Here is a 15,538-nt window from a genome sequence, read left to right as displayed (position 1 = left end):
AGGACGGAATACCATCACCCACCAGAGTGGCATGCTTTGTCATCTGGGATCTCCTCTCGGTTGCAAAACCTAGTGCAGCCAACAGCTACAACCCCCTCACTGTGAGGGAGGAGCTCAGGGATGTTTTTATGATGTTATTCAGTAATAGGATTTCCTAAAATCCATCTGATGTGAAGAGTTTTAATTTTTTAAGAGTGTTGGGTGCAGTGCACTAATGTGGAAAGTGATATGTGATCTAAAATTGACTAACAGGAGAGGAAAAAACTTTTATTAATTATCTCCTGATGTCAAGATTCTTCAGGATTATACGATAACTCTGATGTCTCTTTTTTCTTTTTATGTGTTATAAACACATTGTAATCAACTGAGAACCGAGACAACAAGTTTTGTAGGTTGTATATGTTCCAACCCAAGTCTTGATAAACATTTCACTGATTTACAAATATGCAGTAGCATAATACATCTAGGTCCTGAGGAAGGCCACGATCAACAGTGATCATAATGGCCAAAACTTGTAGACCTTGTTTCTGGACAAATGCAGTCTATATTTCATAACTGCATCTGCACTGTTTTTAATCTTGACATCAGGAGATTATGAATAATTTTTTTCCTCTCCTGTTAGTCAATTTTAGATCACATATTACTTTCCACATTAGTGCACTGCGCCCATCACTCTTAAAAATTAAAACTCTTCACATCCCTCCACAACTCTTCACAGCCCCTGGCTTCACTAGGTTTTGTAACCAAGAGGACATCCCAGATGACGAAGCATGCCACTCTGGTAAGTGTTGGGATTCCGTCCTTCTTAAAGGATTCCCCTTATGTACAATTAAAGGTCTCTGCTTGTGCTATGTCTTTAGAGCTTTATTAGGCTCACCTGACCTGCGGATATTTTATTTTGTTACTGTAGAAAGTCCTCTGTATTAATTGCTGCTGATATTTCTGTGGTAGTGGTTGATGACTACTTACCTATATGCCTCGATCCTTTTGATGAATACTCAAGGAAATACTCTCATTGCATGCAGGGACTATGTTTTCAGAGAGCACCAATGACAGGGCTACTTGGTGCATCTGTAATGACAAGGTCTTTCTAATGTTGACAGAAGTTATGTTTATGATCTTAACTATGTTTAAGATACCAGACCGTTCACAAAACAATATTTTGCGATTGGACATGATCCAGAATTATACAGGAGTGTCTTTTCAACTTGCCCAAAGTGTTGGGCAATTAACAGGTCAACTCCCCCATCTTCCTTTTCAATGGATGACAATCCTGAAAGCACATTTATTTTCTCTGCAGAGGCGATGCACCTTCACAGATTTTGAAAAATGTGTGGATTGTTAACATTAGCCTGCTATAAATATGTTTAAATTATACATTTTCTCAAAGGTTTTGTTTTGGCAAAGGAACTGGAGGTATTGCTCTATCTGATAACTTTCTGGATGAGATAGGAAATATTTAATGCAAAATTCTTAATTTGTTTTCTTTGCTCTCACCTCTGGACTCTAAATTGTGAAAGCACTGAACCCGTGAACTCGTTAAGATCTTTCAGGATCTTAAGTCTGACATGAGGTGTGGAACACTGCACTGTTTTGACAAGAAAGTTTCACATTGGCGTGTAGAATGAAATTGTTCTATGTGAATTTTGAAATGGCTTTTGTAGATAGTTTAACTCATGGTGAGGTACTTCTTTCAGACTTTATAACTTTCATAGTTTGCAAGTAATGACACACTAAATAAGTGACTTCTGTCTCGGTTTTAATATGAAAAGTGTTCATCCTGTGAGCAGTTAGACGTTTGGGGGTAGGGGCATGCAGGAATTTCAGGAACTTTACTAGGTTCCTGGAATGTCTGCCGCATTAAATCCTTGATGAACAAGCATTGGCATAGCAAATAGGTCTCACCTTTGGGACCTTATAAGTGTTTAGCCATGCAACAGTTGTTGCACCAAGGATATTGTGCTGCATAACTAAATACTTATAAGGTCCCAAAAGCGAGACCTATTGGCTATACCAATGCTTGTTGCTCAAGATTCCAAGATGACCTCGAGCTCAGCCAGCACCTTGAAACCCTCACGGATGAGTAGTGGCACTTTACCAACCCTGATTGATTAATTGAGAGATAGGCCTGAGGCTCGGGCTTTCGGTGACTTGCTCACTTCTACTCAAAAGGGTGACTTATGCTCCCATGAGGAATCCCTATTTGCGGGCGTCAAAGGGAGTGTGTAGATACAACATTCAAACTTGGTGAAATTATGCCTTGCGTTCATGGACATCATTAAGGGGTTGCAGCTTTGACCCCTGACGTGCCCCTGCTACTTCTGGCACTGCCTTTGCGACCCCGGGCATGAGAGGTCTGACGGAAATGAAAATGAAACAGTGGGTCTCCTGATCCTTCTTTAATTTTAGTAGCCAGTAGTTATTTAGAACGTTTATGAGAATGATATGCTTTCAGGAGTGGAACACAGGGCTACGATGAATCAAAATGTTTCCAACTGAAACTTGACAATGACGCAACATTTGTGTCGGGTGTTGTACTCTGAGGTGTGCCTTAGCTAACTTTGCAGTACAGGAAGGCATGGAAAACAATCTCATGGCAGAAAGCAACAATCTTGCAATATAATTACATATTTTCCTAGTGGACATAGCACTGGTAAAAAAGCATCTCCATGTCTTTGGCTGTTGTTAAGCACATATGGTGACTGAGAGACAAAATCAGCATATGTGAAAGATGAGAGAAAGTAGAGAGTGAGACAAAGCGAGAGAGAATGAATGAATGAATGAATGAATGAATAGGGGAAGAAGACCAGAGAAGACAGGAGGAGGACACTGCAGAGTAGCAGGCCTGTGACAAATACAAAGACAGTGTCCATGTACTAAGAACACCACCCAGTTTCAAACGTCGTGAAACCACAGTTAAGTTGACTGACTTATTTCGTTCTGTTCGTATCCAGGTGTGTGCATGTTTGTATGAGAAAGAGAGACAGGTGACCGACAAAGAAAACCCTATCTGAAAGGGAGATTGAGAAGGTGAGGGAAAGACAGGCTATAACAGACGATAAAGAGACCGTATAAGTGACAAAGAGAGGGTGAGCCAGGTGTGAAAAAAAAGTGATGGAGACGGATGGATGAGAGAGACAGATCAGAAAAAGAGGGCGGGCAGATCATAGAGACAATTCAAAGAGTTCGAGAAAGGGAGATGAGAGGTGAAAAAGCAGCAGACTGGAGTGAGAGAACTCAGAAAGAGGGGGGAGGGGAGAAAGAGGGGATCTAAAGAAACAAAGATCAAAAGGTGAACTAAATGAAAGATAAAAAGATAGGTGAAAATGAAACCGCAAAAACTGAGATGGGGGGATAGGGTAAAAAAAGAGGTGATACAGAGACAGCGAAATGTGAGAAAAGATGGATGCGGCAGTGGGACAGAGGTGCGAGGTAGGTGGTAGAGGCTAGAAAAAGTAAGGAACGGTCATATGTTGTCACTTCCTGTGATGTCATTATTGACAAAGGACAAGTGATGTCACTTCCACTACCCCTGGTATTTTGGTGAATCGACGTCCATGCTTGCATGACGACACATTCACATATGTATGTTATAGATCATAGGGCACTAAAACCAGTTTAGATATACGAAACTTTGAGCAATGTGTACAAAAGAATACATAAAATTTTATTTGTTAACGTTCTCATTTTGCAAAGTGGTTGGATTTCTTCCTACTACTTTTTCGTACAGCAGACTTTTACACCAGCCATCTGATAGGATCTGAATATACTGACCACAGGTCTTAAAAATGCTATCACTGTATTAGCCTAACCGTGCTACGTGATGGACAAGTAATTTGTTTTGGTTTTATAAATTAATCTCTGAAGAGTTTGAGACATTCTGGATATTTGACCTACTCTCTGTTATGTTGCAGAGTTTAGATATTTAGCCATTTGATGGCGGTAGAGTATCGGTTATTATTTCAAATCTGAAAGAAAAAATGAAGGACGAAATGTACACTAACGCCCGCAATCAATTGAAATCGTGTAGTAACAGATAACAAGTAACAATTAAAACAAGCATTGGCCTCGCGGCCTTGAAAGTGACTCGGCCGCGCGGCCCGTGAAAGTGATCGCGATCAAAGACAGATGGCGGCTGCGCGCGAGCACGCTCGCGTCCACGCAAGTGCTAGGCCACCAAAAGCCTGCGGCAGCACTTTGAAAACCCACACACTAAATTTCTCGCAGAGCAGCGCATGCGCTGGCTCAGCGAGACCTAAAAAGGAGACATCAGTCCTCTGCACCTTTAAAAATATCAAACAAAGATGGCCACAGCATAGGTAATCACCCAAAAGTGACATTCACTCTTGATACAGTAGTCCTCGAAATCAAGGAATTAAGCCTACAGTTTATTTTATAATTACTATGTCCAGCAGAAGATTTCCTGGAAGACGAAGATATGTCCCAGAGAATGAGGAATCCAACTAATGCTGAAGACATTTTCTTGTATGTCAAAAGGGCCTGGGTGGTGGGGGGCCTCTGTAGTCAGACAGGCGAAAGGTGACCAAAAAGCAGAAAAAACCTGAGCAAGCAAATCATTTCTCTTTTGTTCTACTACAGTAAATCAATCAGCAACTACACAATATACTCAGCCTGTTATTAGTTAGCCACTCCCTTTTAGGCATTACTTAACTAGCCAGCGTGTTTAGTTTTGCACTTATCAATCCGGCTTCATGTAGCGGCTTTACCTCTTACTGGGAAAGCTGGTGTTTTTTCCTTTTTCATCTTTACCTGCGTATTTGGTGGAATTCTCTTCACATTACACAAATGGAAAGGGAATGATACAGCCACGTTGGGATTAGATAAAACACACTGCTGAAAACATGGTAGCGACTTGATTGAACCTGTTTGAGATTGGCATGTATTCTTTCCAGTCATTTGGGTCGAAAGTGTGGAACCTGCTCTTGGAGGCCTATAGGCATTCTACTGATGACACCCTCTTGGAAATCCTAACTTGGAAACATTCTCTCAAACTACTGTACACACACACAATGGTTTTACTGCGTTTTTATAAAAAAAGAAAATAACTGAAAGGTTTATTATGTTGTCTAAAAAGCTTGTGTGTACTGAGAGACATCCGTAGCTGTTCCCTAAACACTGTTGTATTTTTAAAGACTTTATCCCTGTAATCTGTCCCGTTTGTAGCACCAAAAAGTGAATACACCAAATCAAGTTTTAATTCAGGATGACAACAGTATGTTCATGAGATTTAAAGTCTTTTAAAGGAGGATCATGTGACACAATCTGACATAATAGACGTTCATCCCCAAATAGATTTAAGTATACGTTGTTTATCACTACAATTTTTGTACGATTTGTTTGTGTGGTCAAAACAGCACAGAGCACTACAACAGATACAAATGCTTCCAGAGAGGGCTTTTCAGAGATTGAAAGTAATGTAACACAATAATACATAGTTGCTCTTGGCTAAAAGTGACTGGGTTGTGCACCTTTCTCCATTGTGCAAATTAAACCATATGTTCAGTTGTATCTTCATATTGTTTTGTTTTATTTAATTCATTTCAAGTATTTGGGTTTGCATGAACACTGCATACCATGTGTGTTTTTAAGTTATCTTTCAAAACTAGTAACAGGAATTATTCGATCTTATGTTAAATTTGTGGAATTTTCCATCCTACCAGTTTGCATATGTCTGGTTCCAAAAATGTTAAATCTATAAGCTCCATTCATTGTGCAGTCTGATTACACTGTTTGGCTTCACTTCTTTTTCTGTGAGAACGTCCTTGCTTTATAAACTGGAAGCGCTCTTGAACAACTTGATTATATGACGTTTGACTCCGTTTCTTCTAGGGTGGTTGGTAGTCTTGTCCATATGTATGCACGTGTTTTGTATGGAGTTCCATACCTACCAGTTCGTATCTCCAGTTGCTTCGAATTACCATCCGGGCCTGGGGCAGACCTTTGTTGGGTGTTTGTGAACATTTACCAATGATTGTCAGATCCCTTTGTGGTTTATTTTGTCTCTTGGTTGTAAAGATGGGTGTGGTATAAGGCCTAGGATTGCTTGTTAGTTTTTTTGGGTAATATTAAAGGGTTCTGATGGGTTATTCAATGTATGACCATTTGTGCCATTTTCCTTGTCCGTTCTACAAATGCAGAATGTGAAGTTTGTCCCTTATATATTTTGTCCCACAGTGCGTGTAAGGAATATGCTTTTGAGTCAATGCCCACAGAATGCTTCTTTGTAAAATATTCAAAGCAGTAGACCTGCATCTGGTAGAATTGTGTACCTCATATTAAACGTACCTGTGTCAAATCTGAACATAATTCTTACATGCAGTAATGTCTACTTCTCTAAATCTAGGGATAATCTATGTTGAGCTTTCTTCCTCTCCAATATGAAGGAATAGTGCCATCCACAGTGTGTGATTCTGGGAAATGAGTACAGGTCACCTTTGTATTAATGGCCTACTGGAATCCATGTCACTCTATGGCATGACTTCATGCCAAAAGCAGAACAGGAAAACATATGTTCGAGGCATATGAGCTGCAGATTACACACTATGCATAGATCGCCATCTGGTGTTGGGCCCGGATGTTTGCACTTGTTTTTGTCTTGGAAAGTCTTTGGAAGTCACAAGGTCGGCGACTCATCCTTTAGATCATAGTGCGCATGGGCATCGGCTCCATCCTCAGATTTTTTTCCGCCATCGGGCTCGGATGTTTCTCGCGCTCCAGTTCAGAACCGTTACCGTTTTTCTCTTTCGACACGCAATCCTGCCCTTTTCTACGGTATTGTCTCGATCGCGTTCTTCCAGTCCACACGACTCAACTTCGAAGTCTTCGATTCCGGTCGTCGACGAAGGCCTTCAGGCCTAAATGGACCTCAACTTCTGGCTCATGGAAAGGACGCCATTCAAAAAGTGTCCTCGATGTGGGTCGATGTTTCCCCACACCAACCTGCATGAGGTGTGCAACCTCTGCCTCTCACCGGAGCACGAGGCCAGAGACTGTCCAGCTTGCACCTCCTTCCACTCCAAGACGACTATTTGGAACCGACGAGCTAGAAGAACCATGGCTCGCTCGTCTTCGTTCCCCGATACCATCTCCCAAGAGGGCGTCGATGTGCCAGAGCAGGAGCGGGTCGAGGAAGGCCTCATCAGCGCCTCCGAAGCCGATGACTCTGACGTCGAGGGCATCACTCCAGCACAGAGGGCCGTGAGTACAGACGTCGACCTCGACCCCCAATCCCCCCCTCTGCACCATTTAAAAAGGCTTTGGTCACACCTTCACCTTCGGGCCCAGGTGCACACCGAGAGACTGCTTCCCATGCCCCGCCTTCGGGCCCGATAAAGAATCCTACTAAGCCTTCAAGTGACTCGGGCTCTAGTCAGCCTACCCTCAGTGCCAAAAAACATACACAGGCACCGAAAAAGAAGTCGTTCTCGTCCTCATCCACGCCGACCGTTGCTTTGACATCCAAGCACTCTGCGTCGAAAACTGGCACCGGCTCACCGACAACACACTCTGAGCCGACCAAAAAACTGCCACCAAAGGGCCCCGACTCCCATGCTTCGAAGCCGAAAAAGACCTCGGAACCGAAGAAACTGGTTCCATCGGTCAAAGACACTGCAAAACCGCACGGTTCCGAACCCAGAACCGCTACGGAGTTGGCGTCGAAAAAGCTTACAGTACCAACAGTCGGCACCGAAGGATCTACCTCCCACAGAAGAACTGTTTCGCCCAGATCCTATCCAAAAAAACTTTGGTAAAGGATCCTAAGACTGGTCACTTAATGCTTAGCTTCAAGAAGTGACCCCTACTGATCCAGCCTACATTAAAGGCCCCGCATCACTAGACTCCCTTGTCTCCAATGCACACAACAATACCTCAGTGCCACAATAGACACCTCGAGGGCGCTAGCCTATCCCAGTCCCGCCAGGATAGCGAGCATGCAAACTCTTCTCACCAAATTTCTTCTCACCAAATTCCAACCGCAGCACTCTCTTCCAGCTCGAGTGTTCATGCAACTCATAGGGATGATGGCCTCTTGCATATTCATAGTGCCGCATGCACGACTCCAGATGCGTCCTCTCCAAGAGTGCTTAGCACGCCAGTGGAACCAGGCTCAATGTCCGTTAACAGATCTGGTGTTGGTAGACGGTCGTACACATCGCTCTCTGCAGTGGTGGAACACCAAGAACCTTTCCAAAGGGCAACCATTCCTAGAGCTGATTCCTCAAATAGTTATCACGGCGGACACATCGCTCTCTGGCTGGGGAGCTCACCTACTACGTCACACCATGCAGGGCAGATGGACACCTCAGCAAACGTTACTCCACATCAACCACCTGGAGTTACTAGCCATATTCCTAGCCTTAAAAGCATTTAAAAAACACATACCATGCAAGGCTGTCTTAGTCTGCACGGACATGACAGCCATGTACTACATACAAAACCAAGGTGGGACACACACTCTGCAGCTCTCTGCTAGCACAGAACATATGGAGGTGGGCTATACCTCAGAACATTTTACTCCTAGCCCAACATGTCCCAGGAGTCCAAAACACCATAGCCGATCTGTTGAGCCGTCAAACACAACAGATCCACGAGTGGCAACTTCGTCCGCAAGTTCTTCAACCGTTTTTTTCATATGTGGGGGCAACCACAGATAGACCTCTTCGGCACCCAAGAAAACGCCAAATGCCCAAGCTTCGCCGCCAGATATCCACACCCATTATCCAAAGGCAATGCGATTTGGATGAACTGGTCAGGCAGGTTTGCGTACGCTTTTCCGCATCTCCCACTCATTCCACCAGTGGTGCGCAAACTACAGCAACATTCCTTAACTCTCATCCTAGTTGCTCCAACTTGGGCCAGACAACCGTGGTACACCACATTGCTGGAACTCTCTGTAGTTATGCACCAGAAGTTAAACCTCTCTCCACGCCTCTTAACCCAGAACCACGGAGAAATCAGACACCCGGAACCAGCTCAGCTCAACCTGGCGATCTGGCTCCTGAGGTCCTAGAATTTGGTTACCTTAACCTTCCCCCTGACTGTATGAACGTCATCAAAGAAGCTAGACTGCCTACCACTAGAGCATGCTATGCAGCCAAGTGGAAATGTTTTGTAATGTATTGTCATAACACCAATCCCCTAGATGTGTCTATCCAACACATCATAGGCTACTTACTACACCTCCAAAGACGCAACTTAGTCTACACATCTATTAGACTGCATCTTGCTGCCATAGCAGCATATCTACAAAATAGACATCTATCACTTTTCAGAGTACCTGCTATAAAAGTCTTTATGGAGGGCCTCAAAAGAATAATTCCTCCCAGAGCACCACCTTCACTTGTGTGGAATTTAAACATAGTTCTCACAAGACTAATGGGGCCTCCATTTGAACCTCTACATAAATGTGAGCTACAATTCTTAACATGGAAAACTGCGTTCCTAGTAGCCATTACTTCTCTACGAAGAGTTAGCGAACTACAAGCACTAACCATTCAGGAACCCTTTCTGCAAATGCATCATAATAAGGTTGTTCTCCGAACTAATCCTAAATTCCTCCCTAAAGTCATTTCCCCTTTCCACCTCAATCAATCTGTGGAGCTGCCCGTATTCTTCTCGCAGCCATAAACAGTCGCAGAAAGAGCTCTTCACACCTTAGATGTCAAAAGAGCAATGCTTTACTACATAGAGAGGACAAAACCCTTTCCTAAGACCAAACAACTATTCGTGTCTTTCTCACCACCACACAAAGGCAACCCCATATCAAAATCTGGGATAACTAGGTGGATTGTCAAATGCATAAAAATTTGCTAACACAAAGCAAAACGTACATTATCTGTTCCCCCTAAAGCCCACTCTACAAGAAAGATAGGGGCTTCAATGGCATTTTTAGGGAACATTCCCTTAGATAATATCTGCAGAGCAGCTACATGGTCTACACCGCACACGTTCACAAAACACTATTGTGTAGATGTGCAAACTAAACAACAGGCTAGTCTGGGCCAGGCTTTACTCAAAACACTATTTCAAACTACTGCAACAGATACTAGTGGTCGCCACTAGGAGGGGATACTGCTATACAATCTATGCTTAGTGTGTAATCTGCAGCTGATATGCCTCTAATGGAATATGCTACTTACCAGTATACATTTGTTCCTGGCATGTAGAGCTCCAGATCTACACACGCCCACCTGCCTTCCCGGCTACCTTTATCTGTTCCAGTATTATCTTATTTAAATACAGCATACATGGGCATCTTTCCTGTTTCTTACAAAACTCCATTTCCCTGCTGGCGAAAAAAAATCTGCGGATGGAGCCGATGCCCATGCGCACTAGCATCCTAAGGAGTTGCAGCCTATCTCGTGACTTCCAAAGACTTTCCAGGACAAAAACAAGTGCAAACATCCGGGCCCAACACCAGATGGCGATCTATGCATAGTGTGTAGATCTGCAGCTCTACATGCCAAGAACAGATGCATACTGGTAAGTAGCATATTCCTTATGCCGACCTTCTTTCACTGGGATTTTGATTCTCTCCCTCAAGAACAGTTTGCTAAAATCAGTCAAAAATGATGAATATTGAAGCATTATTTTTCAAATCAGTTACCTAAAGTGTTAAGGATTCACAATCCGTTCTGATGTAAACAATATTCCCATGCTTCAAAATCTGCCCCAGTTTTTATGAACACTATTTTTCACTAGTAACAATTTCTGAATGTGCTAGTGAGAAGGTTTTGCATTCCTATTAGTCTATTAAAGTGGTTTCTATTCAGATTGGTCTCTGTGCGTGCTATTGAAAAATCTGTTAATTAAAACACAGCCACTTGCATATTACTTGTAACCTGGCAGCATATAATTTGTGAGGGACAAACGTTCCCGGATTTGTTTAATCAAAATGAGTGCTTCAAAAACAAACCGTTTAAAATATGGAACCTATTGGGTGGCTACTGTATTCCAAATATTTGTTTGAATTCGTGATTAATATCAAAAGTCTTAAGCAATGTTTTCGGTGCTAAAGTGATGAGTGAGGTGGCTGCACAGTGCTCAAAGCTAACATTAAATCTCCTTCCAGAATTTCTGGTCAAAAGACGCTAATCTGGTCCTTAATTTAAATAGCCCTTGGGCAGAAATGCAGAACTCAGGGAATTTGGTTGAGGGTTCCTCCCATCAGTGCATTGAATATGTGGGTTTCCATCAAAATGAGGCGGCTCAAAAAAAGTTCTAGTAGCTCCTTTGGAAATGAAAAAGAATCATAGACTTGTATGACTCAAAAGTTCAGAAAAGGTTTGAGAAAAATATCTTGCCTTTCACTTCGGTAATCATGTTACAACATTTCTATTATGTCCTTGAAGTCCACGTTAAATCTTTTTTTTGTTTGTTTGCATTGACTCATCCATCCGTCTTTTACCCAGGGTAAAGAATGAACACTCAATTCAAAGAGGTGGATTAAAAAAGTAAAAGTCTATAGGTCGCAGAATCTCAGGCCATGGATTGTGCAGTAAGGTGTATTGTTTGTGCAACAATGATCTATACTGACCAGATTTCGAGCATTGAGCCAAGTGTAGGCACTATCAGGCCAATTAAATGCCATGAACAACCATTATTATACAAGCAATGGTCTCCATGACACCAATGATGCCCACAGTGTGCAAAGAAGACAACCATTATGTAGATTTCATTTGTAGTCATGAAGTGCTAGGGCCGGGCAGTTTCTAGGCAAGATCATTAATGTCAGTGACACCAGGTACACAGATCAGATCAAGAAGCACACTCGAAGTTTTTGTACAAATCTTCCTGTTTTTTTTTTTTTTAAATAGAGTTCTGTATAGCGTGAACTTGACCCGAAGCTATTGGGTATCAGAGCGCTTTAGACAAGCACTGTTACATAAGGACACGTTGATTTTTGTTAGGCACAGGGAGATTAAGTGATTTGCCCAGAATCACAGGATGTTGCGCGTCCTTGACGGTTTCCTTCATTCCCTTTGGGCAGTCGCTCATGTTTCCACACTGCTTCTGAATAATGCCTTGCTTGAACTACCACATATCAAAGTAGGTTAACCTGTTGCTTAAATGCTGCTTTTAGATGATCTTAACGGAACTTTCTATTAGAGGAAAGAATCTAAGCAACTATGACAGTCGGTGGTGACGGTGCACCCTTCAATAATTCAACCTTCACTTGACTGAAGCAGTTGGAATCATTTATCAGCAGACTTCCATTAAACTCTTGGTGGATTGGACGCTTGTTTCAGCCACCTAGCCACTCCCAAAGGCTGCTCAGTTGGGCATTCCAGTGCTAATTCTTCCATTTTCACCTCCCCACACAACACAGGTGCCTCACCATTCAGTTATCTGATTTCAAATAAACCTTGTGCTGCTTTTTTATTTTTTATTTTTTTTATCGTTCTGCAAGGATAGTATTTTTTTCAAATTGGTTGCATGACATATATTCTTTAACGAGTGTAAGTGTAGACGTCTGGGTCTAATTCTTAGTCTGTTTTGATATCTCCTTTCTTCGGCAACTATTTTGCACATGTACTTCCAGAAACATTTGAGCAGGTACACTTTTGGAAGTGGAGTGCCTGAGATGCCACATTTTGGAAGCACTGGCAGTCTTTGTATGTGATATTCTATAGAGTACCACAATCCTCGTGTTTCCAATTGCTATTATATAAAGACTAAGGCACTAGGAGAGGGAGAGAAGCAAGTCATTGCAGAGCAAAGGAGGCCATACAATAAGCAAGGACACACATTCTAGACTTCATATGTGTTGTGTGGTAGCATCTGTGCATTGTTAGAACCCTCCCCTGGGACGCCCATACTACGTTTGTTAATGTTTCTAATGTAGCAATGCATAGACTTGGAATTGAATCGTTTTGTGAAGACTGCTTGGTTAGATTGCCTTTTGAGTTCCAGAGGAATCGTGTTGAGTTGGCAGGTGCTGGATCCGAGCAAGCTGACACCTTTTGTATATTTAAAGATTCAAGGCATTTGTCATTGTCTGATCGTTTGACCACAGATTGATGTAGAAGTGATATAATTTAGCACAGGTGACTGCTGAAACAAATGACTGTTTGAAGATAACATGTTCAGTTCTTGGTTTGTGTGCAGGATCTGGCTGCAAGGTTTAAACTCCTAGTTTAGTAATTAAGCTGGCATGTTAATAGTCCTTGCTTTGCTTCAAAATTTGTGTGGCTAATTTCTAACAGAGTACACTTACACAAAACGCATTTACATCTTACTCCTTGGGAGCCTGCAAACTCATCTGAAGAGTGCCTCCAGGTTCATCGTTCAGTCCCAAACTCTTCAACGCAAACATGATCCTTCTGGCCAAATTAATTTGCACACACAACTTCAATATACTCACCTATGCTGAAAACAAGCAACTCCCACTGACAAGACCCCCAACACAAGAAACCAGCTCACTGCCTGCATGACCGAAGTCGCTAATTGGATGAAAGCCAGCTGTTTCAAACTCATCACCGTCAAGACAGAAGTATTGATCTGTGGCAAGAACATCTCGCCATGGGACTCCAACTGGTGACTGGCCTAATCCTGACCCATACCCAGTACCCTCACCTGGGAACCTTTGCATCAGCATCAACAGCTAACTGGACATAAGACGCATCAACACCATCACTGTATTCTGCTTCCACACCCTGAAGATGTTAAGGAAGCTCTTCAAATGGCTCCCAAGTAAAACCAGAAAACAGTCACTCACGCCCTAATCACCAGCAGGTTAGACTACGGGAACACCCTCTATGGCGGGATCAACATGCAACTCACCATAAGACTACAAACCATCCACAAGTCAGCAGACAGACTCATTCTCAACCTTCCACCGATAATTCACCTCCTATAGCATCACTCCTCAAGGAGCTTTACTGGATCTTGATACACAAATGTGCTAATTTCAAACTTCTCCCACACACATTCAAGGCGTTACACAACTTGGACCCCACCTACATGAGCAGTCTCAGCTCCTTCCACCAACCACCCTGACGCCTCTGCTTCTCAAGGCTCCTATTCGCACATATACACTGTACCAGACTAGGAGGGCATAGAGTCTCCTACCTTGCTCCTAAAGCGTGGAATGACTTCCCACTCCAACTCAGAGCCTCTTTATCCATTCCTGAATTTCGTAAGAAGCTGAAGAGCTGGCTTTGGAATTGAGCAACCTACCCTAGGAAGTGCCAGGCATACACACCACCTCAGCACCGGAATACTGTTGCGAGTGATATTGAGCTTTACAAATAAACATTTAATGTCATACTGTATGAACCCTTTGAATTCCACAAATGCCCTTTTAGTTATGTTAAATTGAATTAGCACTAAGGTAGTCTCAGTTGTAAGACATTTACCTCCACCCTCAAAGGAACAGGCAAACATTATTAAACACTTTGTAAGACACTGACTAGGTTCCGAAATCGAACATTCAATTTTTATTGACAGTTTAGTTAGGACAGGGAAGGGTGCTCAAGGGATGAGCTTATTGGGCCAAGATTGTATAAAATCCAAGGCAGTGGACCTAATTTCTTGGGAAGTAGGGATCGTAAAGGATGATCTCCAACAAAGTGGCACAGAGGTAACTGAAAGTTGCATATTTTCCCAGTATAGTTAACGTCAGTCTTTCAAACAATTTATCACTGTAAAAGTTTTATTTTATTTTATGGGGAACTCTGATAATTTAGTGCCAGTTAACGCTTAACTCTGGGAGGTTTTTGACAATTTCTCTGTAGACCATAGTATGCAAAGTGGCTACCATTTGCTGATGGCAGTACTTCAGTTTGTTTCAAGGGGTAATGTGCAGGAGTATTAATAGTACTTTTTGGTTGTTTTTTTAATGGTATTAAATCACTTTATCCAGACCCACAACACTTTGGGTCACTTCATCAAAGGGGCTATATTGTGGGACATTAAGATCTCCCGGGGCAAGAGAGACGAACCCAATCGCACTTAAATTAAATGCAGCTAACCTCTTTCTTTTTCAGTTAAATATTATGACATGTATTTATTTCGTATCTTTCTATTTTAATGTACCATGATGCAGTCCCTACCATCTAGTTCCTGTGTTTCCATCTCATTCTATTTATGAAACCCTTCCCAATGTCAGAGTGGACCTGTAAACATTTTTCTGGTATGAGTTTCTGGTGACAGGTGGGGTTATTGAGCATAGGTCTGAGCCACATTCTCACCAGAAATTGTGTTGGGAGTAGCTATAAAGAGACATGGGAGTTAGTGACATTATTTTCTTTTTTTCCATGCCTCCCAGACATGTTAACAAGAACATCTGAAATGTCCTCGCTTACCATGTCTCTCAAGTTTTAGGCCCTGTGATCAGGGCTGATAGCAGTCACTGACGCACATCATTTTTGCATCTGGTGCAGGGGCTCAAGATGGAGAGCGCCTTCTCGTTATTGTACAAAGCAAAGAAAAAGCACTACATGTCAGGGAACAATTAGGGATTGTGATTCTGCCTCAGAAATAATTTAACTGGTCCTTAATGGGGTAGCATACCCTC

The 15,538-nt window shown here is 42.5% G+C and overlaps 1 protein-coding gene across 6 annotated transcripts in view; it reads left to right on the top strand.

Annotated features, from left to right (window-relative positions):
• CNOT4 (CCR4-NOT transcription complex subunit 4) overlaps positions 1-15,538 on the top strand; it is a 753,420-nt gene that overhangs the window by 513,604 nt on the left and 224,278 nt on the right. The gene's annotated exons all lie outside the window — the stretch shown is intronic.

This window comes from Triturus cristatus, chromosome 4_1 (genome assembly GCF_964204655.1).
Source record: "Triturus cristatus chromosome 4_1, aTriCri1.1, whole genome shotgun sequence".
NCBI lineage: Eukaryota > Metazoa > Chordata > Amphibia > Caudata > Salamandridae > Triturus > Triturus cristatus.
Note: the sequence above shows the minus strand (reverse complement) of the source record. Positions and strands in the feature narration are given on the sequence as shown.